The following is a 26,488-nucleotide window of genomic DNA, read 5'->3' on the forward strand; positions in this document are numbered from 1 at the left end:
GGCTATTGGTCGATCGACGAGGGATAAGTATAAACGTACCACGAGCTCATCAGCCCCAACGTTTCTCTTCGGTGAGTGTTTTGCAAGTACTATAGCTCGCACAATAGCTAGCCTACTAACACCAAGAATCATCAAACAAGCCTTGCCCATATGATAAACAGTTCAAACTTACATCTAAGCATGCCATATATTACATCAAAAGCTGGTGAGGATACATCTGTTTCCATAACTCGGAGAGGGTTCGCATGATTCATTGCATGATTCACTATCAAACAAAAGTAGCAAGATCCGCCCACACAAGACAGTGCACTAGCCCTAAGATGGTTTGATAACACGCATTGTTCTGGTAATTAAACACAGGGCAATGCAACCTACCCTGAAGGATTAGCGCGACCAACTATTTCTTGTCATCGATCTCTCGGGCAATGACCACAGCATGGACAGCGGCATGGGAATCGATTTCTGGGGCAATGTCCACAGGACTGACCGCGACATCGAAATTGATCTCTAGGGCGATGTCCACAGGATGGACAGCGGCATCGGAATTGATCTCCGGGGCGATGCCAATAGGACGGGCCACGACATCGGAATCATCAAGGACGTCTACCGGCACCTGCACAACCCTAACATATTAGCAAGCACATTCAAATAATCAAAAACCACATGGTAATAAGCCATTATTTTTGACCTTGTGCAGCTCATCGGGGGATCTCATCCCTCCGGGGGCCATCTGCTCGTCCTCGATGGGGGCCATCACCTTGCCAGGGGAATACTGCTTCTCAACGGCGACTATCTCCTCAAACTCTGTCTTGAGCCTCACATAGGTGGCAATCAGAGTTCCTGGGGTAGGCATGGTGGGGCCCTTGCTGTTCTTCCAACTTTCTTTGAGGAGTTCGTCCGCCAACGTCGTCAACTCTTTGGCCAGTGCTTGTGTCTTGGAGTTCTTCATCTCCATGGGTTGGCCCGCGAACATGGTCAACTCGTTGGTCGGTGCTCGCTTCCTGGAGATCGCTGTCTCCAGTGGGTTGTCTGCCGGCAACTCTTTGCCTAGTGCTCCAAGATCCATCAATGAACTGACAAACAAAAAGCAATCGAAAGGAAACCACAATCGCAATGAAAACGGGAAAAGAATAGGATGTGAGAATTGGTCGGTGCTTCGCAAAAAGAAGATTCTTGGAATGAAAATATGGCAGCATAACTGATTCACCCACCTTTCCTTCGTCGGTACAGAAGAAAAATGGCAGAAGTGAGTAGCCTGGAGTGAGGTTTTCTTCAAGAAAGGGAAGAAAGGGCTTGAACGAGCATTCCAGTGGAATGATGGTTGCTTCATCCAGTCCAACTTGGAGGCCACCTTACCATTGCTGGTAAAGGTGTGGGTTTTGTGATATGACGGGTCATGACGGCCACACGGGGGTGACAGGTGAGTCTCGACTGTAGCACCTCGCTGTGATTTGGTGGATGGCACGTGGGGCCGGATGCTTTGAAATGTCCCGCATATAGTCTGTAGATATGGCGGCTAGTCATATAGGAGTGCTCAATATTGTGCACTGCGACCAAGACGGAGAGGAAAACGAGAGAACTACGTAATTAATGCATGAGTTTAATTAGTAGTTTTGTAAAGTACGAGATACATTCCTCCAATCGCAAAATGCCTTGGTTCATGAGATTTGAGATTTGAGCCCTATAAACCGGAAGGGAGGGAGTACTGCACGGCTGCACGTGGTGTAGTCTAGTCACTTGTTGAAATCTCTAGAAAGGCAAATACTCCTTTCCGGTTTACAGGGCTATACTACTCCCTCCATCTAGGTGTGTAAGTCATCTTACGAAAACCAAATAGTCCCAAAACACTTAGGCGTGGTGCATTAACTTCTACCTTGTTTCTTGTTTCTTGACATATCAACCAATAAGAGATGAGAGGTGTGCATGCTTTTAATGACTTGCAACGGCAAGTTTGTTGCAAGCAATGCTATTAATTAGCAAATAAACATTGGTGACCCCAGGAGGAAACGGTGCTAAGCGTGTGGACCTATGCAAAATGAGTATCAACCAATGGATGATGGAGTTTAATTGTTAAACAATAGCAATTTTGTCTCATGCAAGAGCCTGGCTAGTATATGCATGCTCCAAGGAACCGCACCACGCGGGCGTTCGCAAATGCCATGTTCGGGTTGCGCTTGGCTCTTCGCCTCTTCAAGAAGACGAACAATGATGTTACTCCTACTTCTACAGTATCGAGTCCACTGCTGCATGCCCGTCCACCTCGTGCGGGAGGGATAGCGTATAGCGAAAGATTCTACTTACTGCTCCTGCCTTTGTGTCTATGACAGGTGGGCCCAACAGGTGGTTGGCCCTCCTGTGATGCAGCCAAAGGCAGGTGCAGTTAAGGCACCGGAGCTCAGTCCGCGAGGGAGAGGGCATTGTAGTAATCAAATTTCTCGGTCTTGTACGAGTTGACGCGACACATCAAAGCACTGCACTCGATATAAGTCTTTTTACACATTTCAAATGGACTACTTTGTATGTAGACATATTCTGCTTCGTATGTAGTCACTTGTTGCAATCTCTAAAAAGACTTATATTTGGAAACGGAGGGAGTACAACGCATGCATGCATGCCGTGACTTTCCTTTTGATACTTGCATGTGTTGATTTGATGCACCTTGCCAAATTTTGACTATAAATTTAACTAACCAAATTTTCATGCATGTCACAAAAAATTATGGGGCTGTTTGGATTGTGACTCTGTTTGTCTTATGTTGCCACATTATTTTTCCCACACTTGCCACACTTGCCTGACCTAAGTTGCTCAAATTGTTAGACACACTTTGGCTTGCCTAAGGGAATCTTGCCACAATTTTTGTGTCTATGACATGTGGGGTTCACTGCTAATAAAAAAATTCTTGTCTTAGATGTGGCTAATAAAAAAGACTTGTATTTAGGAACGGAGGGAGTAGAAAATATAAATAATAATGCATGTTGGGGCAACCCACGTTTCCGCTAATTTTAGTCGTGGGCTTGTTCACAATTTTTATGAGGAGGTGGTTGTTCATTTAATGGAGGGACTTGTAGTACCAGACTTGAACGATACAAAGTGCGACCTAGCACACCGTAACACCACCTGGAACAAGCGGGTAGCTATCTCAAAAAACAATCAACAACTAAAAAAACCGCAACCTGGCATGTAGTAGTACACAATTTTAAACGATTGTTTTGATGGAGTGAAAAAGGAAAACTACCCCACTACGTATATATAGGCCGGAGCCTCCGCGCTTGCTTGCTAGGGTTACTCTATTCACACACTCTCATCCTCTCCAGATCTAAACTAGATAGGGGTAGTAACACTGTCTTTCTCCCTTCAAAAAACACTGGCTTTCTATCCTCACCGCTGGTTACAGATCCGGATGTATCCCCCTCCACCGGTGAAGGGGAGGAGGGGTAGCGTTTAGGCCCTCGTCGATAGCGAGGGAGGAGACCCACTACCGGCCGCACCGTTATCTCTGGCCGAGCGCCGGCGCGGGAGGTCCTCCGATCCCTTCGTCGTTGCCTGTGGGTGGATCCGACCTCCCGCCGCCCACCTATCCACATCCCGACGACCTTCAGGTATATCTTCGTTCGAAACCGCCTTAGCTCTACTTCCCCAGCTTGCTACGTCGCTGCATGTGCATCATTTTCTACCTCTCAGCCCCTCTTGACCGGATGGTCCAACGTCACCTATTTTTCTTCTTTTATTGTTAGAGGTAAAGCTACTTCATGGAGTCGAATCTTGTACTCCCTCCGTCCGAAAATACTTGTCATTGAAATGGATGTATCTAGATGTATTTTAGTTCTAGACACATCCATTTTGATGACAAGTAATTCCGGATGGAGGGAGTACATGGTTCAAACAAGAAATAAAGTGGGGGTGGGGGAATTTAGTATGTACATTGGACTTGGTACAAACAAGAAGGAAAGGGGGTGAAAGTAGTACAGATTGGTCATCCAACCGGTCTCTTGGTCGAAAAGGGAAATATAGGGGTAACACTGTACACAGTGGTATGACCAGGACTAGATTTGCTATCCACACATAGGAGTAGGTGGCTAGAGTGAACAAAAATGGGACCAACCCAGATATGTTTCTTGGATGTTTGTTTCTCGCGGCAACAAACTATGAATCACCACTTTATGCCCCTGTTTACGTACATGGTGCTGGACTGCTGGTGCACCCACTGTCCCATGCCCTTATACCAAATATTTATCTGTTCTTAATCTAATGTCCTTGGTAAAAATGAAGCCATGCCACTGTTATAAGCCATGACAAGTTTAGCCAAATGTTTTCCTGTAATTGTTTGAGACTCTGACTATTTCCTATGTACATTTTTGTGCAAACAGAAGAAGTGACTTTTGTGCTATTTAACTGGAATGTCAGAATGGAACAGTTGGTTCATTTCGGTGGAACTGCACAAAGGGAGATTTGTGTTCCAATCCTCATCATCCATATTGGCGCCATAACCTTCCTTTAGGTAAGAATGATATTTAATGCATGTGTTCATCTCTATTTTCTGAGTGCCATGAGAAAATAATGCTATTTTTTACTAGTACACTTGTACTCCCTCACTGACAAAACCAATTCTGAATTAGAAGGCCAATCATGTACTTGGTTTCACCAACTGGTGAGGAGAAAGAGAAATAGAGCATGAAGAGGAAGAAGAAGAAGAATAAACAGTGCCATGGCGATCTTGCTGAAGCCAGAGGCCTCAGTCTAGGCCATTCAAGGGCTCCGACAACAACTACCTTACATGTGAGACGATCCTCCAGGGAGCCCTTCCACTTCTGCTGTCTCACTTAATTAATTAGGAGTACTTAAGTACCACTAATTTATTACTGCCTAATTTTCCTGTTGGAGTTACACAAATCTTTAGTAGGACCCTATGCTGAATCATGTACGTGTGTATGTTTGTCTATGGAGGTGAATCATGTGGTGGAGCAGGGAGGGAATATTATTAGTGTCATGACATAATAGTGCTATTGTTTTGCATGTCAATATATTGCCATTGGTTCAATGAGGCAATGTTTTGCGTATTGTCCATCACGAATTTGATGCTACTGTTTGAGTAATATGCTAAGGTCTTCATATCCTTTCTCACTAAGATAATGAAGGTTTCACCTTGTTCCTACTTGTGCAAACAAGGATCATGTTGTGCCAATCATACATTTTAGTGGAACTACACAAGACAAGACAATGAACTGTATCCTAGCCAGTGCTGTAACTCTGCTGGAAGTTCTTGATAATCTTTCGATATAATCTCAGCACTGGTAAACAAGAGTGATTTCAACCATACATTTGAAGTGCACAAAAATATATACTATTGTCTGATTCCAGTGAGTGCTTTATCATCTCTTATGGGACTACATGAATAAGCTTTTTTTCTCAGGTTGGTACGGGCCTAAGGCCTTCATCCATATTAGTTTGCTGTCATCTCTATTTGTATCGTGCTACTGTCATGAGAAACTCCTTTATCTTTGCACGTTAAAGTTTTGCAACATATGATAAATGGCAATGCTTTGAGTGTTGAGCTAATTGGCACTGATTAAATAAACTAATACCTCTCTTTAAGCACTATGTTGCTAACTTTACACATTAAGATAATGAGGGTGCTTCTATTTGTTAGTGTATGTTTCATCAAGTAGTCCCACTATTACAGTAATCTCACTCTCTCAATATATGTGCCAACAGGGATGCTCGATTTTGGTGGAATTGCACAAAAACTTTGGGTGCTTCATTGCCTCGACAGCTCCCGTCCTTTCCTGTCAGTCGCTAATCTCGGCTTGCTTTCTTCCTTTGCTGTCAGTCGCTTGGCTTATCTCGGCTTCCAGTCAAAGGAAATAGTAATTGATATGCTACCTCACACAGGTTGGTACTGGTCTTTATCCTGATTATTGTGCCTTTCATATGTATTGGTAATTTTGTATTGTGCTACTATTTGCCGATTTCATAAAGGAGTAATTTGGAGCCTGAACTCACAGTCAAATCATTACATCAGGTGATTTCAGAAGAACTGTACAAAATGATCAGATGGACAGGTACTTATGCTACTGCTATGTACTCCAAAGTTCACTCAGACAAGCATCGATGTTGACAAGAAGAAGTGCCTATATTCATTCGAGTATCAACCAGAGTCAACCAATTGTCAAACTCCAAGTATTAGGAGAGTGAACGCCCAAAATATTGCTTGGTGCATAGCCCAGAAAAGCGCAGTCCAGTTTTTGGTCCCAACTTGTGCCTTTTGGTTATCGGCACATATGGTAGCGAAACTATATGGCATGGAGTCTAAAGATTCCAGACAAGTTGGTTGACGCGTATATTCATCTGGCACTTAATCAGTCTGCACGCCAAGGATGCTCCATTTCAGTTGAACTGCACAAAAAATTTGGGTGGTTCATTTTCTCAACTGCCTCCTTTCTCGTCTGCAATGTAGAATTTTGGCGAGATACAGGACCAAGATGAGCCAGTAAACTAGTTGGATGAAAGTAGTGGCCAAGTTGCTCAAACCTCCCTCGGCACGAGGCCACTATTTGAGGATAAACCTACAAGCAAAGTTCAGATTGTCTGTGCTGCCTCTTATGTACTCGAAAGTTCACTTGTACAAGAACTAATTTTAGCAAGAAGTACCTACGATTGAACACCATTTACCAGTCTGTACCCTAGGTAATTAAAGTTCGTCCATGGATCATATTGGCTTTGATCTCAATCATTTGGATGCGTAAACATACTGAACATATGTATATCTGACTCTTTTTGTGAATTATGTATGAATATTGTCGTGTGATCTATCAATCATTTGGATCCATAGATATGCTGAGCTTGTGTATATATGAATCTTTTGAGTTGTTGATAGTGAATGTTGGCTATGAATATGAACGTGTCCTGTGAACCTGAGTTTGATACGACTGTTTACCTTTTCTGTTGTATTTGTGTGTGAACTTGTTAGTATGCCTACTGTGGGGTATAAAACGCGGGTCTCTGTTCTATTTATCTATATATAAGAATAATAATGTTGTGTCCAATTTATGTTTTCCCTTCTAACCTATTTATATTATTACTATTATCGTATATTTTATAGAGACTTATATATACTGGTCGTGGCCGCGGCGTGGTTGGAGGCCCTTGCTGCCGACCACGTCTGCCGCGGTGTTAGAGCTATCGAGGCCTGTCCGCGTCGCCCACGGCCCGCAGCACCCTGCGGACCGCGAGCTGCCTGGGGCATGGGGTCGCCCGGGGCGAGCGGCTCTGCGCGGGCGGGCCAAGCCGCCCAGGGATCAGGGTTGCCCGCCTGGTCGCCGGACATGGTGATGACGATGCGATGGGACGCGAAGCGGCAGAAGGCGAATCCCGGTGCACCCCTACCTGGCGCGCCAAATGTCGGATTTCGGGTTCCGGCAGACCCTTGAGGTTCGAACTCTGGGGTGCGCGCGGAGATTCAACCCTCTACTTGCCTGTTCCTCACCGAATCGCTAGGATCTAAACTACTAAACTAAACAACACAAGAGACACAAGATTTATACTGGTTCAAGCCACCATTGTGGTGTAATACCCTACTTAAGTGTGTGGTGTGGTGGATTGCCTCTTGGGCTGATGATGAACCATACAAGGAAGAAAAGCCTCGCGAGGGTCTGTTATTGGCTGGTGCAACGAACTGCTAGGAGGAGTTCAATCGCTCTATCTACTGGTGTCTTGGTGAGGATCCCAATTGCTAGGTCCGGTCTCTCCTCTCTGCCCTGGGGGTGGCTAGTCCTATTTATAGGCAAAGGCCAGGCCTCTTCCCAAATATTGAGCGGGAAGGGCGCCAACAATTGGCCATTTTGAAATGGAACAACGGGTACACTTATCCTGACCAAAGTTGGTCCTCGCCTATCAAAGGCTCTGGTGGTGACGCCTGCTTGGGCTCCACAATGACTTCTCTCCTGCCGTTGGGCTGGTCTTGGTCTCGTTGCACCGAAATGGATGCCTTTGCTTGATGCTCCCGCCTGCGCTTGCTCCCTTTGCACCAAAGAGGAAAGGAGGACACTGCGCGGGCTGGCGCCCGACTGGCGCCCTTGGTCGTCATGGCTTGCGTCATGGGCACCTCGCGAGGTACCCCGCCTTGAACTCTCCACCTCCTCGCGAGCCCACCTGATGAGGCCGTGCCTGAGGAAGCTCCTTGTCGTCCGCCCCGCGAGGCTTGGCCCCTCGCGAGGGTCTTGAGCTTGTGTTGATGAAGATGGGCTATGCTGGGCCTCCTTTGAGCCACGCCGCAGGCCGCAGGCAGGCAAGTCTGGGGACCCCCGTTCCTTGAACGCCGACAAACATGGTCAAGGAACGGCTTCCATCGGATGTGGACTGTGCGTGGAGAGGCTCACAGCTGGGTCCACGGCCGCATCAAGGAAGTGCCTCCTTATTACGCGCAAAATAATTATTCCTCCACCTGACAGCAGGGACCCACCGGACGGGCCACTGTATTTTGTGAAAAAATGTTTCCCCTGACTACTGGGACCCACCAGCTACATCTTTGCATGCAAGGAAGTGCGTCCGGGCAAAGAAAACGATTCTCCCCCTGACTGCTGGGACCCACCAGCTACGTCTTCGCAGGCAAGGAAGTGCCTGACAGTTGGGACCCACCTGGTCGAAGCGTACGTAGCGTTGTCATTCTGGTTGCTAACGTGTACCTACATATATACTGGTCGATGTAGAGGCGCGCACGTGTCGTAGTAGAGGCGCACACGTAGCATGTACATGTACGTACAACGGCCAATGTGCAAGAAAGAAAATACGGCCACGTATGTGTACATACGGGTGGGGTCTCGAACGCCTACTCGCGCATACGTACGGCCAGGGCTCGTGTACATGGCTGGGTCGGAATGGAGAAACAACGTCGTCGTCGTGTTCATGGGGAGCCAACCGACTGGGTCGGAACTGAATGCGTGGTCATGTTCATCGGGAGGGCTTGGACGGAACAAGCGATGGAAACAAGGCCTGGCGTACCGCAGAACGGAGGAAACGGCCTTGTGTTCGACCGGCCACGTCCGAAACGGGATCCTATTCATCGGGAGGGGTGTGGTGTACCACAAAACGGAGGAAACGGACCTCCTACGGTCGAAATGGGGGTCCTGTTGATCAGGAGGGGTGTGGCGTATCGCAAAACGGACGAAACGGACCTCCTACGGTCGAAACAGGGGTCCTGTTGATCAAGAGGGGTGTGGTGTACCGCAAAATGGACGAAACGGACTTGTGTTGTAGCGCTAGGTCGAAACGGGGGTCCTGTTCATCGAGAGGGGTGTGGCGTACCGCAAAACAGGACTCCACGGGATACTGTTCATCTCCACCGTCGACCTCCTCCAGCCTCCTGATACATCTCCAACGTATCTATAATTTATGAAGCATTCATGCTATTTTATTATCTGTTTTGAATGATTATGGGCTTTATTATACACTTTTATATTACTTTTGGGACTAACCTATTAACCGGAGGCCCAGCCCATATTGCTTTTTTTGCCAGTTTCAGTATTTCAAGGAAAAGGAATATCAAACGGAGTCCAAACAGAATGAAACCTTCGGCAACGTGATTTTTTGGAAGAATATGATCCGGGAGACTTGGAGTTCACGTCAGAAGATCCTCGAGGAGGCCACGAGATAGGAGGGCGCCCCCCCTATTGGGCGCGCCCCCCTGTCTCGTGGGCCCCTCGAGCACCCCCCGACCGACTTCTTTCGCCTATATAAGCCTACATACCCTACAACCATCGAATATCAAGATAGATCGGGAGTTCCGCCGCCGCAAGCCTCTGTAGCCACCAAAAACCTCTCGGGAGCCCGTTCCAGCACCCTGCCGGAAGGGGAATCCATCACTGATGGCCATCTTCATCATCCTGGCGCTATCCATGACAAGGAGGGAGTAGTTCGCCCTCGGGGCTGAGGGTATGTACCAGTAGCTATGTGTTTGATCTCTCTCTGTCGTGTTCTCTCTATGGCACGATCTTGATGTATCGCGAGCTTTGCTATTATAGTTGGATCTTATGATGTTTCTCCCCCCTCTACTCTCTTGTGATGAATTGAGTTTTCCCTTTGAAGTTATCTTGTCGGATTGAGTCTTTAAGGATTTGAGAACACTTGATGTATGTCTTGCCGTGTTTATCTGTGGTGACAATGGGATTTCACGTGCCACTTGATGTATGTTTTGGTGATCAACTTGCGGGTTCCACCCATGAACCTATGCATAGGGGTTCACACACGTTTTCGTCTTGACTCTCCGGTAGAAACTTTGGGGCACTCTTTGAAGTACTTTTGTGTTGGTTGAATAGATGAATCTGAGATTGTGTGATGCATATCGTATAATCATGCCCACGGATACTTGAGGTGACAATGGAGTATCTAGGTGACATTAGGGTTTTGGTTGATTTGTGTCTTAAGGTGTTATTTTAGTACGAACTCTTGAATAGATCGATCCGAAAGAATAACTTTGAGGTGGTTTCGTACCCTACCATAATCTCTTCGTTTGTTCTCTGCTATTAGTGGCTTTGGAGTGACTCTTTGTTGCATATTGAAGGATTGTTATATGATCTATCTATGTTATTATTGTTGGGAGAACTTGCACTAGTGAAAGTATGAACCCTAGGCCTTGTTTCCTATCATTGCAATACCGTTTACGCTCACTTTTATCATTAGTTACCTTGCTGTTTTTATTATTTCAGATTACAAAAACCTTTATCTACTATCCATATTGCACTTGTATCACCATCTCTTCGCCGAATTAGTGCACCTATACAATTTTCCATTGTATTGGGCGTGTTGGGGACACAAGAGACTCTTTGTTATTTGGTTGCACGGTTGTTTGAGAGAGACCATCTTCATCCTACGCCTCCCACGGATTGATAAACCTTAGGTCATCCACTTGAGGGAAATTTGCTACTGTCCTACAAACCTGTGCACTTGCAGGCCCAACAACGTCTACAAGAAGAAGGTTGTGTAGTAGACATCAAGCTCTTTTCTGGCACCGTTGCCGGGGAGGTAAGTGCTTGAAGGTATATCTTTAGATCTTGCAATCGAATCTTTTTGTTTCTTGTTTTATCTAGTTTAGTTTGCAAAAGAAAACTACAAAAAAAATGGAGTTAAGTTTGTCTCATACACTTCGTCTTTTTAATATCTTTCGTGAGTATGATGGCAAGGAAAATTGTGCTCAAGTGCTAGAAGAAGAATTCATTAAAATTCTTAGTACTAAATCTTTGAATGATGAGCATGATTGAATGTTGTTAGTATGAACTCTTTGAATATCCATAGTACTAATGATGATTGCACTAGTTATGATGAAAATGTCTCTTATAAGCATGTTGATTTTTGTGGAGTAGATTGGATTTGCAAGTACACACCAAATGGGGAAGATAGTTTTTGCAAGAGGCATAAGTATTTAGAAACTAAAGGTTTGCAAGAAAGTCTTGATGAGTGTGCTAAAAGATTCAATATTTTTCGCGCCCCTTGTGAACTTTGCAATGAATGTGGTTATTTAAATCTCCAATGCAAATTGCTTCAAGATCGAATCATGTCCAAAAATTGTGATGAATTGATTTCCCTTGCGCATCATAATGAACTTAGTTTGCTTTTGAGGCATGAAGAAATGAAACGTATAACTGAAGGTATTCCAAAATTTAATCTTGATGGATTTCTTGATTTTGATCTAGAGAAGATTTATATGTTTTGTGTGGAAAATTGCATTGAAAATCCTTATATTGCCAATTACCTAAATAAAAGAAAGCAAATAGAAGATGATGAGAATACTAATGAAAGGGAAGAGACTTCCCAATATCCTCCTATTATTTCTTATGATGAATCAGGTAACGAGGAGGAGCTTTCTATTCAACCAATCTCATCAATAAGGAGCTCAAAGAGGAAGGTTGAACCCACACAAAATATGAAGAAGAAAAAGAAAATAAGGAGCAACAAAGGTAAAAAGGTATCCTTCCCAAATTATGTTGCTCCTACTACTCATTGTGATGATGATAATTGCTTTACTATTGGTGCTATCCATATTTTTAATGATGAGAGTGATTATGCTTATGATATGAAAGGGACCAAGCTTGCGGAAGCTATGTTTGATGAGGATGAAATATTTGAGAATATATTTGCTGAAATTAATGTTTGTCCCAAGCTTGGGGATGCTATGTTTAATGAAGATGATATTTTTAGCATCCCAAGTTTTGATATGCAAAGTTGTTATGATGATAGCATGCCTCTTACCTATGATGATTATATTGATGAAAGTGGGTTTGGAAGAGTGTCAACTTTAGGAAGTAGTTATCCCACTAATTTGTAGGATGTTGAATCTTATTGTGATGAATATGAAAGTGGATTTGGAAGAGTGTCAACTTTATTTAGTGATGATTTCACTATCTTGGAAGAGGTTTCAATCGATTATGATGAGAACAAAGTTGCTACTTATGATGATTATTGTGATGAAACTTATGCTATAAAAATTAGTGATGATTATATTTATAAAACTTGTCATGATTATGATTACCCTTTTTCTTAACATTGCTCTTTTAATGTGGAAACAATTTTTAATGTTCAAGTCTTTTATGATACTTCCACTATTCCGAATGAGAAGAATTTTGCTTATGTGGAGAGTAGTAAATTTTTTATGCAAGTAGATCATGAAAATAATGCTTTAGGTGCTGGTTATATTGTTGAATTAATTCATGATTCTTCTAAAAATTATTATGAGGGAGGAACATATGCTTGTAGGAATTGCAATAATATCAAGTTTCCTCTCTATGTGTTGAAAATCTTGAAGCTATGCTTGTTTTACCTTCCTATGTTAGTTGATTATTGTTATCATAAGTTGTTTGCTCACAAATACCTATGCATAGGAAGTGGGTTAGACTTAAATGTGCTAGTCATATGCTTCATGATGCTCCTGTTATGTTTCAATCCTTATCTTTTATGTGAGCATCATTGTCATCATCATGCCTAGCTAGAAAAGGCATTGAAGAAAAGCACTTGTTGGGAGACAACCCAATATGTACCCTTACTGTTTTTGTGTGTACACTTGATTATTCTACTGCAGTAATCATGTTTTATAACTTTTGTTTCAATAAAGTGCCAAGTAAGACCTTTAGGATAGCTTACGGTGATAGTTGTGTTGATCCTGCTGAAAATTAGAAACTTTTGCACCCAGTAAATTAGTTTTGTTAATTCACAGAAACGTTCTTCTGATCTGATTCTTTCTTCTTTGGATTTTTACACAACTTTCTTAGTACTTCCTAATTTGGTAGGATTTTTGGAGTTCCAGAAGTATACGTTTGATACAGATTACTACAGACTGTTCTGTTTTTGACAGATTCTGTTTTCTATGTGTTGTTTGCTTATTTTGATGAATCTATGAGTAGTATCGAAGGGTATGAACCATAGATAAGTTGGAGTACAGTAGATATTACACCAATATGAATTTAGAATGAGTTCATTGCAGTACCTAAGTGGTGGTTTTATTTTCTTATACTAACGGAGCTTACGAGTTTTCTGTTGAGTTTTGTGTTGTGAAGTTTTCAAGTTTTGGGTAAGGATTTGATGGACTATGGAATAAGGAGTGGAAAGAGCCTAAGCTTGGGGATTCCCAAGTCACCCCAAGGTAATATCCAAAGACAACCAAGAGCCTAAGCTTGGGGATGCCCCGGATGGCATCCCCTCTTTCGTCTTCGTTCATCGGTAACTTTACTTGGAGCTATATTTTTATTCACCACATGATATGTGTTTTGCTTGGAGCGTCATTTTATTTTGTTAGTGTTTGATTTATGTTATTTAGATTAATGTTTTGCATCTTTAGTTTCAATAAAATTGTCAAGGATAGCCTTTACCATGCTTATTTTGCTAGTATACATGTTGCTGTTTGAAAACAGAAAGTTTAGCGCTGTTGCAAAAATTTCCTAGAAAAGTAAGAGCATGATATAATGTTGAAACATTTTGCATGATGAGCTCTGATAAATTTACTACAGTGGGAATTTTATTTCATAATTTTTGGAGTTAGGGAAGTATGATGAATCTTACATTCTTTACAGACTATACTGTTTTGGCAGATTGCTGTTATGTTTGCATTGTTTGCATATGTTTGCTTGTTTGATTATTCTATTTGAGGATAGGAGTATTAAATATGAAGAGGCATTTAGTATGCAATGTTGAATAATAATTTTAGTGATTTGTTACAGTAGAAAATGACAAGGTTTTGCATTGGTTTATACTAACCTATCTCACGAGTTCTTGTTGAGTTTGGTGTGGATGAAGTTTTTTTTTGAGAAATAGAGAAACCATGATATGAGAGGAATTAAGGAGACACAAAAGTTCAAGCTTGGGGATGCCCAAGGCACCCCAAGACAATATTCCAAGAAGTCTCAAGCATCTAAGCTTGGGGATGCCCCGGTAGGCATCCCACCTTTCTTCTTCAACAATTATCGGTTAGTATCGGTTGAGCCTAAGTTTTTGCTTCTTCACATGAGTTGTGATATCCTTGCAATGCCATTTTATTCTGTTTTGCTTGTTGTTTTAATTCAATACAAAGATCTGAAATTCTTAAATGAGAGAGAGTCTTCATATAGTTACATAATTATTTAGCTACTCATTGATTTTCACTTATATCTTGTTGGAGTAGTTTGTCATTTACTCGTGTGCTTCACTTATATCCTATGAGTAAATTGTTGAATGAGTTGATTGTCATAAATCTGAAATTATATATGTTTCATTTGCTTATCCCATGGGGAGTAATGACTTCACGTCTAAGAAGTAGAGGTTGTAAATTTATTGAAGGTTAGCAAGCATTGTATTGGTCATTTGAACAATTCATGAAAGAATATTGAAGGAAGAGAGATTTCACATATAAATATACTATCCTAGACATCTTTTATAGTTGGGAGCACTCATTAAGTATGACATGCTAAAGAGTTGATGTTGGACAAGGAAGACAACGTAATGGTTTATGTTTTCTGACATCTCAGTTAAAGTGTATTGTCATGGATCATTCAGACATGTTGATCTTGCCTTTCCCCCTCATGCTAGCCAAAATTCCTTGCACCAAGTAGAGATACTACTTGTGCTTCCAAATATCCTTAAACCCAGTTTTTCCATGAGAGTCCACCATACCTACCTATGGATTGAGTAAGATCCTTCAAGTAAGTTGTCATCGGTGCAAGCAATAAAAATTGCTCTCTAAATATGTATGATCTTTTGGTGTGAAGAAAATAGCTTTATACGATCTTGTTATGGAAACAATAAAAGTGACGGACTGCATAATAAAGGTCCATATACAAGTCGCAATATAAAGTGATGTTCATACGCATTAAGATTTTGTGCATACAACCCTAAAAGTGCATGACAACCTCTGCTTCCCTCTGCGAAGGGCCTATCTTTTACCTTATATCTTTTACTTTATGCAAGAGCCAAGGTGATCTTCACCTTTCCCTTTTTCATTTTATCCTTTGGCAAGCACTTTGTGTTGGGGTGATCCTGATATATATATCCAATTGGATGTAAGTTAGCATGAACTATTATTGTTGACATCACCCACAGGTGAATATGTTGGGAGGCAACACTATAAGCCCCTATCTTTCTCAGTGTCCGGTAGAAACTCCATAACCATTAGTATTGCATGAGTGTTAGCAATTATAGAAGACTATATGATAGTTGAGTATGTGGAGTTTGATATTCCTGAAAATAAGATGAATTGCAATTGTTTGATGACTGAGAATGAAGTTAACTAGTTTTGAAGAAAGTTTATGGTCTATGCTTTGACATGTGAATTGCTTGTTACTTTATCGTGAGAAGTTTTATGAGTTGAACTACTATTATGATATATTATCATGCTAGAAAAGTTGATTGAAATTATCATTGATCAAACTTGTGCACCTTCTAGCATTCACACTTCATAAATTCTTTATTTTATCATTTACCTACTCGAGGACGAGTAGGAATTAAGCTTGGGGATGCTTGATACGTCTCCAACGTATCTATAATTTATGAAGCATTCATGCTATTTTATTATCTGTTTTGAATGATTATGGGCTTTATTATACACTTTTATATTACTTTTGGGACTAACCTATTAACTAGAGGCCCAGCCCATATTGCTGTTTTATTGCCTCTTTTAGTATTTCGAGGAAAAGGAATATCAAAGGGAGTCCAAACGGAATGAAACCTTCGGCAACGTGATTTTTTGGAAGAATATGATCCGGGAGACTTGGAGTTCACATCAGAAGATCCTCGAGGAGGACGCGAGATAGGAGGGCGCCCCCTACTGGGCGCCCCCCTACCTCGTGGGCCCCTCGAGCACCCCCGACCGACTTCTTTCGCCTATATAAGCCTACGTACCCTAAAACCATCGAATATCAAGATAGATCGGGAGTTCCGCCGCCGCAAGCCTATGTAGCCACCAAAAACCTCTCAGGAGCCCTGTCGGTGTCAAAACCGGCGGATCTCGGGTAGGGGGTCCCGAACTGTGCGTCCCGAACGATGTTTTGACCTAGGTTCGGGCCCTCTCGATGGAGGTAAAACCCTACTCCTGCTTGATTGATATTGATGATATGGGTAGTACAAGAGTGGATCTACCATGAGATCAAGGAGGCTAAACCCTAGAAGCTAGCCTATGGTATGATTGTTGTAATGGTTGTGTTGTCCTACGGACTAAAACCCTCCGGTTTATATAGACACCGGAGAGGGTTAAGGTTACACAGAGTCGGTTACAATGGTAGGAGATCTACATATCCGTATCGCCAAGCTTGCCTTCCACGCCAAGGAAAGTCCCATCCGGACACGGGACGAAGTCTTCAATCTTGTATCTTCATAGTATTGGAGTCTGGCTGACGATGATAGTCCGGCTGTCCGGACACCCCCTAGTCCAGGACTCCCTCAGTAGCCCCCGAACCAGGCTTCAATGACGATAAGTCCAGTGCGTATATAGTCTTCGGCGTTGCAAGGCGGGTTCTCCTTTAAGTTCCATGTACCTGCCGAATAGTGTCCGGCTCTTTTGTAAACGTTGTGCTCCTTGGCTTCCACGCCCAATAATGGCCTTCTTCCACGCATCGCACGAATGCGAAAAGCCAGGGCATCTTTTATGTTTTACCCCCTAGCTGCGCAAATAATCTGCCTATAAGAGAGGCAAGAATCCAGATCCAAATCACACCATCTTCCTTTCGCAAGTACTCATCGGAGTGCCTCTGACCAAAAATCCATTCCATCATGGACCGTCGACGCGGCTCCTCCTCTCGTGCTCCCAGCCCTCTGCCGGGAGATTGGAGGAGATATTCTGTCCCTCACAATGAGCTAGTGATGCTCCAAGCGGAGGGATATCTCCCCCCGGCCTTCATGGTTCTGGTTCGAGCCGGGCTGGCCACCTACAAAGGTGGGAAGCAAGCGGAGGCTACCCCAAGTCCCAACAAAGGGGAGCGGGTATGCTTCGTCCCCTGTCTGATAAGGGGGCTCGGATTTCCTGTACATCCGTTCCTCCGCGGGCTTCTGGAGTTCTACGGACTCCATCTCCATCACCTCACGCCCTCCTCGATTCTGCATATCGCGGGCTTCGTAGCTCTTTGCAAGCTATTTCTGGGCATCGAGCCCCATTTTGCGCTGTGGAAGAGGTTATTTTGCCTCGTACCCCGCTCTCATGAGGGGTCCATTTATCAAGTGGGCGGTGCCGAAATATGGCGCATTGCCGGGACCGGATATCCATCCGGAACCCCTAAGAAGGCGTCCGAAGACTGGCCTTCCAAATGGTTTTACGTAGAAGACGCTCCGCTGCCGGACCCTGTTCGGATCGGCCTCCCGGAGTTCAGCAATACTCCTCTGAAGAAACGCCTGAGTTGGCGTCCGCGGAGCCCCCAGCTGGAGGAAGACAAGAGCGTCCATTATTTGATGGGCCGGATAAGGTTACTGGCCCATTCCGGACTGACCATGATTGGAGTCATGGCCACGTGCATTATGCGGGGGGTGCAGCCGCTGCAATAGAAGGGCCACCCCATGTGGGATTTCAACGGGGAGAATGATGCCACTCATCATGGCCGCCAAGGGTCGGGATCGGCCGAAGACCTGGTGAAGATTATGTCCGGCCTATACAAAGGAGGACTTTCTCCAGACGAGCCCATTGAATGGGTTCTCCATGAACAACCCTCGGAGCGGGGTAAGCGGACATTCATTTATCCGACCCGCGCTTTCAAAGGTAAGTACCTAACTTTTGTGGTTTTTGACGCAGGATCTGCGCCGGACTGTGGAGAGCATTCATAGCCCGGCTCCACAGCCCGAGGATCCAGAAAGATCCCTTGATCCGTCCTCCGAAGAGGATCCGGACATAAAGGTGGAGCTAATCGACGGGGTGTTCCATCAACTCAGTATGGACAATGCTCTAGTCGCCATTACGGCGGACTACCCCGGCCTATCTCCGGCTCCCCAGGTGATTGTGACCGAAGTCCTGACACCATTATTCCGTACTTGCGCATTTCTGACCACCATGTACCATGGTGTCTCGCAGGGGGCTGCTTCAGGGCAGGAGGCCGAGGCCACGGCAACTGGCCAACAAGGGTCAGTCCAGCCCAGCAGGCGGAAGAGGAGTGCGGCGCGGATCGAGACGTCGCCGCAACGGCATAGTTCGCGATTGTTATTTAGGAAAAAGTTCCTAGGAACTGTTTGAATGCTCATGACCTTTGCAGGAGAAAGAGTGCCCGCCGGACTGTGGGCGTAGGAGTTGCCAACCCAGCTTCTGCCATCCAGGCTCCAACGCCTTGTCTGGAGGGGGAGGCGAGCGCAAGGCGTGAGTCGGATACTCCTCCAACGGAGGATGCCGATAGACTGTCCGCCACCAGGTCTGAGGTGGAAAGCGCCATGAACCATAGGCGCCGCTGGACAGTTTTTCGTGACGCATGCTTTTCCCCCGAGGCGTTGAATGCCTTTAATGCGGGGGACGCGCATCTCCGCGCTGCTCAAGATGGTTTGACCAGAGCCGCGGAGCAGTATGTAAAATACATACGGGTAAGAGATTTTAATGGTTATATATGCCAGTAGCCCCCGAGACTTAAAATAGTTAAAGTAACTGATTTAAGGATCATATAATTTGCAGGATCTTATAGAGAAGAATGCCCAGTTGTCCCAGGAGTTGCAAGAGTGCAAGGCCCAACTTGAGGCCGCACTTGCTGCCGCAGGAGGAGACACAGAGACCCCTCCTGGTAACACATTATTTCAAAAAGATAAGCGGTGTACGGCGTGTGTGTAAATCTGACACTGATATTGCAGATGTGGCCGGACTGGATCCGAACAAGCAACACCTACTACGCCAGCTGAAGGCCGGCGAGAGGGTGCTGATGAAGGTACAGCAGGAGAGGAATAAACTCCAGGATGCCCACACCCAGCTTGGAGAGGAGCTGAAAGGTGTTCAGGCCGAGCTGTCTGGCTCCGTGAAGGAGAATCAGCGGCTTCGTCGCGGCATCTATAGTAAGTGCTTGAGCGAACTCCTTTGAAAAAGAAGAGTTCGGCAAGGAAGTCAATTGACAGAAATATGTCTGTAGGTGTGCTCACGGGTCGCCCTACGGAGGAGATGCCCGTATCAATGGGTGATCAACTTCCCGAGCTGGTGCAACTGCTCGAACGAGTTCGGCAGGCGATGAGAGGCGTCGTCCAGGCTTTATGGCCATCCCTATCCCTACCCGAGGGCCTTGGAGAGCTTGCGGAGAAGCTTCAAGGAGCGCGGCAGCGCTTCCGCTTATGGAAGGTATCCGCCTACCGTCAAGGTGCCCGGGAGGCCTGGGCCATGGTGAAGACGAGGTACAAGAAGGCGGATCCAAACCACATGGCCGAGGTCGGACCAGTGGGGCCCGATGGGAAGGAGATCCCTATAAGCTTAGTGTACGGCCAAGTAGAGTTGGCCGCTAAATATTCCCAACGGGACTGTAAATTAGACAGCCTGTTAGACAGGATTGAGGAGGAATATAGTCAGTCAATTTGACAATGTATTTTAAAATGACATGTAGAATGCCGTCTAGCCGGATTGTAGATCGTTTGTCTTTGCCGACCTTTTCGCTTCAACCTCGGGACCCTAGAGTCCAGAGTGTGTCCGAATACCTTCTCGGTTAAGAAACAACCGGGGCATGCATGGAGACCAGGCGTAGGGGTCATTAGTGCTTTATCAGACAAGTGCCCAACTAGTTATGTTATATTACATGGTTAGTAAGAAACATCTTCCAGGGAGAATAGTTCCGTTAAGGGTTCCTTTCCCTGGGAGGCATGCCCTAAAGTGCATGTCCGGACTGCGAAAAGAGCAGGAAAACATCTGGGGGCAGATAAATAAATAGGTAAAAAATCATCTTTCAAGTCACCGACCGAATATTCTCTTAAGAACGCTAGCTTCCGGCTTCACCCAGTCTGAGGTACACATCCGGCTGACCCGGCAGTAACAATCGCAGAGGTGCTCCCTTTACCTCCTAGCCGAACAATCGGAACGTAGGGGTAAGCACAGGAGCCAGGCAACCCAGCTTGGCCAAAACTTAAGTCATATCGATGCATATAATGGTGAATAAAAGGTACATGTGGAAGTTTGACACATGTGCTGGGCATGAAGCCCTTATAAGTAAGCTTCTGGTAAAGAAGCCCCAGGTATAATGAGTGCGGATAGCACATCAAGTGTGTGCGAACAATGCGCAAGTAGGCCTTCAAGGGCTTTTATGAAAAGGGTGAGAGAAAAGAGAGAACAGAAAGACAGCTGAAATGTAAAAAATTTGGACGGGGGAAGGAGACGAACTCTTAGTCCGGCGCTAGGCGTAGAATCGTCGGAGGCGGGCTGCGTTCCATGGGTTCGGCTCGAGTCGGTTATCCGATGCATTTCGCAGACGGTACGCTCCGCCGGTCAGGACTTGATCTATAATGAAGGGGCCCTCCCATTTGGGCTTGAGCTTGTCCTTTTTCTTGTCCGGCAGGCGTAGAACTAGTTCGCCAACATTGTAAGTCATAGCCCGTACTTCTCTGCTTTGGTATCTTTGAGCCTGCTGTTGATAGAATGCGGAACGAGCCTTGGCAACATCGCGTTCTTCCTCCAATGTGTCCAAGCTGTCCTGACGATCCAGCTCGGCTTCCCTTTCCTCGTACATGCGCACTCGAGGTGAGTCATGAATGATGTCACAGGGCAAAACTGCCTCTGCGCCGTATACCATAAAGAATGGTGTGAATCCGGTAGTATGGTTGGGTGTTGTCCGCAGCCCCCATAGTACGGAGTCGAGCTCCTCTACCCAGTGCGTGTCAGATTTTGTAAGGGACCGCGCTAGTCTGGGTTTAATGCCGCTCATTATTAAACCATTTTCTCGTTCCACTTGACAGTTGGTTTGAGGATGATAGACTGAAGCGTAGTCGAGCTTAATGCCCATGTTTTTGCACCATGATTTAACCTCGTCGGCCGTGAAGTTCGTGCCGTTATCGGTAATGATGCTATGGGGGACACCATAACGGTGTACTACCCCGGATATAAAGTCTATCACTAGTCCGGACTCTACCGTTTTAACTGGCTTGGCCTCTATCCATTTGGTGCATTTGTCCACCATGACCAATAGGTACCTTTGCTTGTGGGTTCCCCCTTTAAGGGGTCCAACCATGTCAAGCCCCCAGACCGCGAACGGCCAGGTAATGGGTATAGTTTTGAGGGCGGTGGGTGGCATATGGCTCTGATTAGCAAAGAGCTGACAACCAACGCATCTTTGGACTAAGTCCTGAGCATCTGCCCGGGCCGTCGGCCAATAAAATCTTGTACGGAAGGTCTTGTCTACAAGGGCCCGAGCTGCGGCGTGGTGTCCGCCTAGTCCGGCATGAATTTTAGCCAGAAGGTTTCGCCCTTCCTCTTCGGAGATACACCTTTGAAGGACTCCGGTTGTGCTTTTCTTGTACAACTCTCCCTCGTGTACCTTGTAGGCTTTAGATCGCTGAACTATGCAGCGGGCCTCATTTTGGTCCTCGGGAAGTTCCTGCCTAATTAAGTAGGCTAGGAATGGCTCTGTCCACGGGGCAATTACTGCCATTATTTCGTGGGCTGAAGGTGTTATTTCGTCGACTGAGCCGCCGATTATGTCAGACTGTTCTGTGCTGGGTAGTGCGGCTGCTTCCGGGTTGTTATTTCCAGACTCCTCTTCCCATAGTACGGGTGGCTTAAAGAGCCGTTCCAGAAAGATGTTTGGGGGGACAGCGTCGCATTTCGCGCCGATGCGTGCCAATACGTCGGCTGCTTGGTTATTATCCCGGGCTATGTGGTGGAATTCGAGTCCTTCGAACCGAGCTAACATTTTTAGGACAGCGTTACGATAGGCTGCCATTTTCGGATCTTTGGCATCAAAGTCTCCATTTACTTGGGATATTGCGAGGTTTGAATCCCCGCGCACCTCTAGGCGTTGAATGCCCATGGAGATTGCCATCCGGAGGCCATGTAGGAGGGCCTCATATTCGGCTGCATTGTTGGAGTCCGTGTACATTCTCTGAAGTACGTATTGGACTGTATCCCCGGTTGGGGACGTCAATACGATGCCAGCCCCCAAGCGGCCAACATTTTGGAGCCGTCGAAATGCATAGTCCAATTGGAGTATGCGCCGTACTCTTTAGGGAGCTCGGCTTCAGTCCATTCGGCGACAAATTCGGCCAAGACTTGCGACTTTATAGCTCGCCGAGGTTTGTAAGTTATATCGAATGGTAAGAGCTTGATGGCCCATTTTGCAATCCTGCCCGTTGCATCGCGGTTGTTTATAATGTCGTTGAGGGGAACTTCGGAGGCCACTGTTATCAAGCACTCTTGAAAGTAGTGTCGGAGCTTCCGGGATGCCATGAACACTGCGTACGCTATCTTTTGATAGTGCGGGTAGCGGGACTTACAGGGAGTTAAGACAGTGGATACGTAGTACACTGGTTTTTGAAGAGGGAATTTATGCCCTTCTGTTTCTCGTTCGACGACGAGCACCGCGCTTACAACTTGATGTGTTGCCGCGATATATAACAACATTGGTTCGCCCAAGTTAGGCGCAGCCAGGACCGGATTTGTTGCCAATATGGCATTTATTTCTTCGAGTCCGGTAGTGGTAGCATCCGTCCACTCGAAGTGTTCGGTGCGCCTGAGGAGGCGATAGAGGGGCAATGCCTTTTCTCCTAAACGGGAGATGAAGCGGCTTAGAGCCGCCACGCATCCATTTAATTTTTGTATTTGTTTGAGGTCTTTTGGAATGTCGAGCTGCGACAGAGCTCGGATCTTAGCTGGGTTTGCTTCAATTCCTCTACTGGATACGATGAAGCCCAGGAGCTTTCCGGCTGGCACGCCGAAAATGCATTTTTCCGGATTCAGCTTGATGTCATATGCTCGAAGGTTGTCGAATTTGAGCCTTAGATCGTCTACTAGGGTTTCGACGTGTTTGGTTTTGACGACTACATCGTCTACGTATGCCTCTACTGTTTTGCCGATCTGGGTAGCCAGACATGTCTGAATCATGCGCTGATATGTTGCGCCGGCATTTATGAGTCCGAAGGGCATCGTGTTGAAGCAGAATGGTCCATATGGAGTGATGAATGCTGTTGCGGCTTGGTCTATTTCCACCATTTTGATTTGATGGTAGCCAGAGTATGCGTCCAGGAAGCACAATGAGTCGTGCCCTGCAGTAGCATCGATTATTTGGTCGATGCGAGGAAGGGGGAAGGGATCCTTCGGGCAGGCCTTGTTGAGGTCTTTAAAATCGACACATAGGCACCAGGATTTATCCTTCTTTGGTAGCATTACTAGGTTTGCTAGCCAGTCCGGATGTTTGATGTCTCTGATGAATCCGGCTTCCAGTAGTTTGGCTAGCTCTTCTCCCATTGCCTGTCTTTTGGGTTCGGAAAATCGCCGAAGAGCCTGTTTGACTGGCTTGAACCCTTTTAGGATGTTTAGACTGTGTTCTGCCAATCTGCGTGCGATTCCTGGCATATCTGAAGGGTGCCAGGCAAAAATTCTGGCAGCAGCTTGCGCTTTGGATAGCTTTTTGTTTGATGGCTATTGCCATATTTTTCCGCGGTCTTGAGTACTTTGCTCCACCTCATTCTGAGTATGTCTTCCGCGTTTTGAGCTTCCGTTTTTCCTTTTTCAGAGTTCTTGCAGTGGCGACCAGTCTTTTGTGCAGGTTCTTATGCTCCGGTGGTGTGTCCGGCGTGAGTTCGTCTGGACTGTTGTTTTCGTCGGGCATGGATTGATTGTCCGATTCGTCCTTCTCGGATGGTTGATTGGTTGCGTGTTTGTCGTCCACTGGTTTGCCCTGCTCTATCGCTGGGTCATTAGGAGTGCTGTTTTTGTCGAGGAGGGACTTAGGGCGGCATCTGCGTCGCCGTTTTGGTTGTTTGTCGGCGGAATTATCCTTTGCCGCGTCCCGTTGTTCCTCGTCATCGCTTTCTTTTGGGGTGTCCACCATATATACATCATGGGTTGGGGTGGCCTTCCAGTGCTCGGTGAGCGCTGGTTCTTGGTAGTCTCCGGCATCGTCGTCCATACCGTCGATGTCTTCGGAGTCATAGTCTAGCATGTCAGTTAGATCGTCGACAGTGGCTACGAAGTGGGTGGTGGGTGGGCTTTGAATTTCTTCGTCGTCCGCATCCCAACCGTCCTGACCGCAGTCCGGCCAGGGTTCTCCTAATAACGAGAGATGCTTTAGCAAATTCAGGATGTCGCCAAAGGGTGAGTGCTGAAAGATGTCCGCAGCGGTGAACTCCATAATCGGCGCCCAATCGGATTCGATTATCGGGGGCGCAGGAGGTTCGGAGTCCGGCAAGGAGTCCGGTGCCTCGGAGTCACGAGCTTTATAAGGGACAAGATCAGTATTCGGCTCTATCGCCGTAGAAGTTGCAGCCCCCGAGGCGGTGTCCAGCCACCCGTCCTCGATCTGCACGATCGGCTCCGAACTATGGGTCGGAGCGGATTCGTGTGCGGCCTCCAGGGTACTATCCGGCGGCAGAGGTAGATCATGCCCATTGTGACAGTGCGGCACGCTTGGCGGTGGCTCGACTCCATCGAAGATCAAGTCCCGGCGGATGTCAGCCGCGAAGTTTAGGCTTCCAAATCTGACCTGATGGCCAGGGGCGTAGCTTTCGATCTGCTCCAGATGGCCATGTGAATTGGCCCGCAGTGCGAAGCCGCCGAACACGAAGATCTGTCCGAGGAGAAAAGTCTCACCTTGGACGACGTTGTTGTTGATTGAAGAAGCCATCAAGCCTATCGGTGATGACACAGAGGAACTCTCAATGAAAGCACCAATGTCGGTGTCAAAACCGGCGGATCTCGGGTAGGGGGTCCCGAACTGTGCGTCTAGGCGGATGGTAACAGGAGACAAGGGACACGATGTTTTTACCCAGGTTCGGGCCCTCTCGATGGAGGTAAAACCCTACTCTTGCTTGATTGATATTGATGATATGGGTAGTACAAGAGTGGATCTACCACGAGATCAAGGAGGCTAAACCCTAGAAGCTAGCCTATGGTATGATTGTTGTAATGGTTGTGTTGTCCTACGGACTAAAACCCTCCGGTTTATATAGACACCGGAGAGGGCTAGGGTTACACAGAGTCGGTTACAATGGTAGGAGATCTACATATCCGTATCTCCAAGCTTGCCTTCCACGCCAAGGAAAGTCCCATCCGGACACGGGACGAAGTCTTCAATCTTGTATCTTCATAGTATTGGAGTCCGGCTGACGATGATAGTCCGGCTGTCCGGACACCCCCTAGTCCAGGACTCCCTCAAGCCCATTCTGGCACCCTGCCGGAGGGGGAATCCATCACTGGTGGCCATCTTCATCATCCCGGCGCTATCCATGACGAGGAGGGAGTAGTTCACCCTCAGGGCTGAGGGTATGTACCAGTAGCTATGTGTTTGATCTCTCTCTCTCTCGTGTTCTCTCTATGGCACAATTTTGATGTATCGCGAGCTTTGCTCTTATAGTTGGATCTTATGATGTTTCTCCCCCCTCTACTCTCTTGTGATGAATTGAGTTTTCCCTTTGAAGTTATCTTGTCGGATTGAGTCTTTAAGGATTTGAGAACACTTGATGTATGTCTTGTCGTGTTTATCTATGGTGACAAAGGTATTTCACGTGCCACTTGATGTATGTTTTGGTGATCAACTTGCGGGTTCCACCCATGAACCTATGCATAGGGGTTGACACACGTTTTCGTCTTGACTCTCCGGTAGAAACTTTGGGGCACTCTTTGAAGTACTTTTGTGTTGGTTGAATAGATGAATCTGAGATTGTGTGATGCATATCGTATAATCATGCAAACGGATACTTGAGGTGACAATGGAGTTTCTAGGTGACATTAGGGTTTTGGTTGATTTGTGTCTTAAGGTGTTATTTTAGTACGAACTCTTGAATAGATCGATCCGAAAGAATAACTTTGAGGTGGTTTCGTACCCTACCATAATCTCTTCGTTTGTTCTCCGCTATTAGTGGCTTTGGAGTGACTCTTTGTTTTTGTAGCTGCGTC

Source organism: Triticum aestivum, chromosome 5B, assembly GCF_018294505.1.
Source record: "Triticum aestivum cultivar Chinese Spring chromosome 5B, IWGSC CS RefSeq v2.1, whole genome shotgun sequence".
Lineage (NCBI taxonomy): Eukaryota > Viridiplantae > Streptophyta > Magnoliopsida > Poales > Poaceae > Triticum > Triticum aestivum.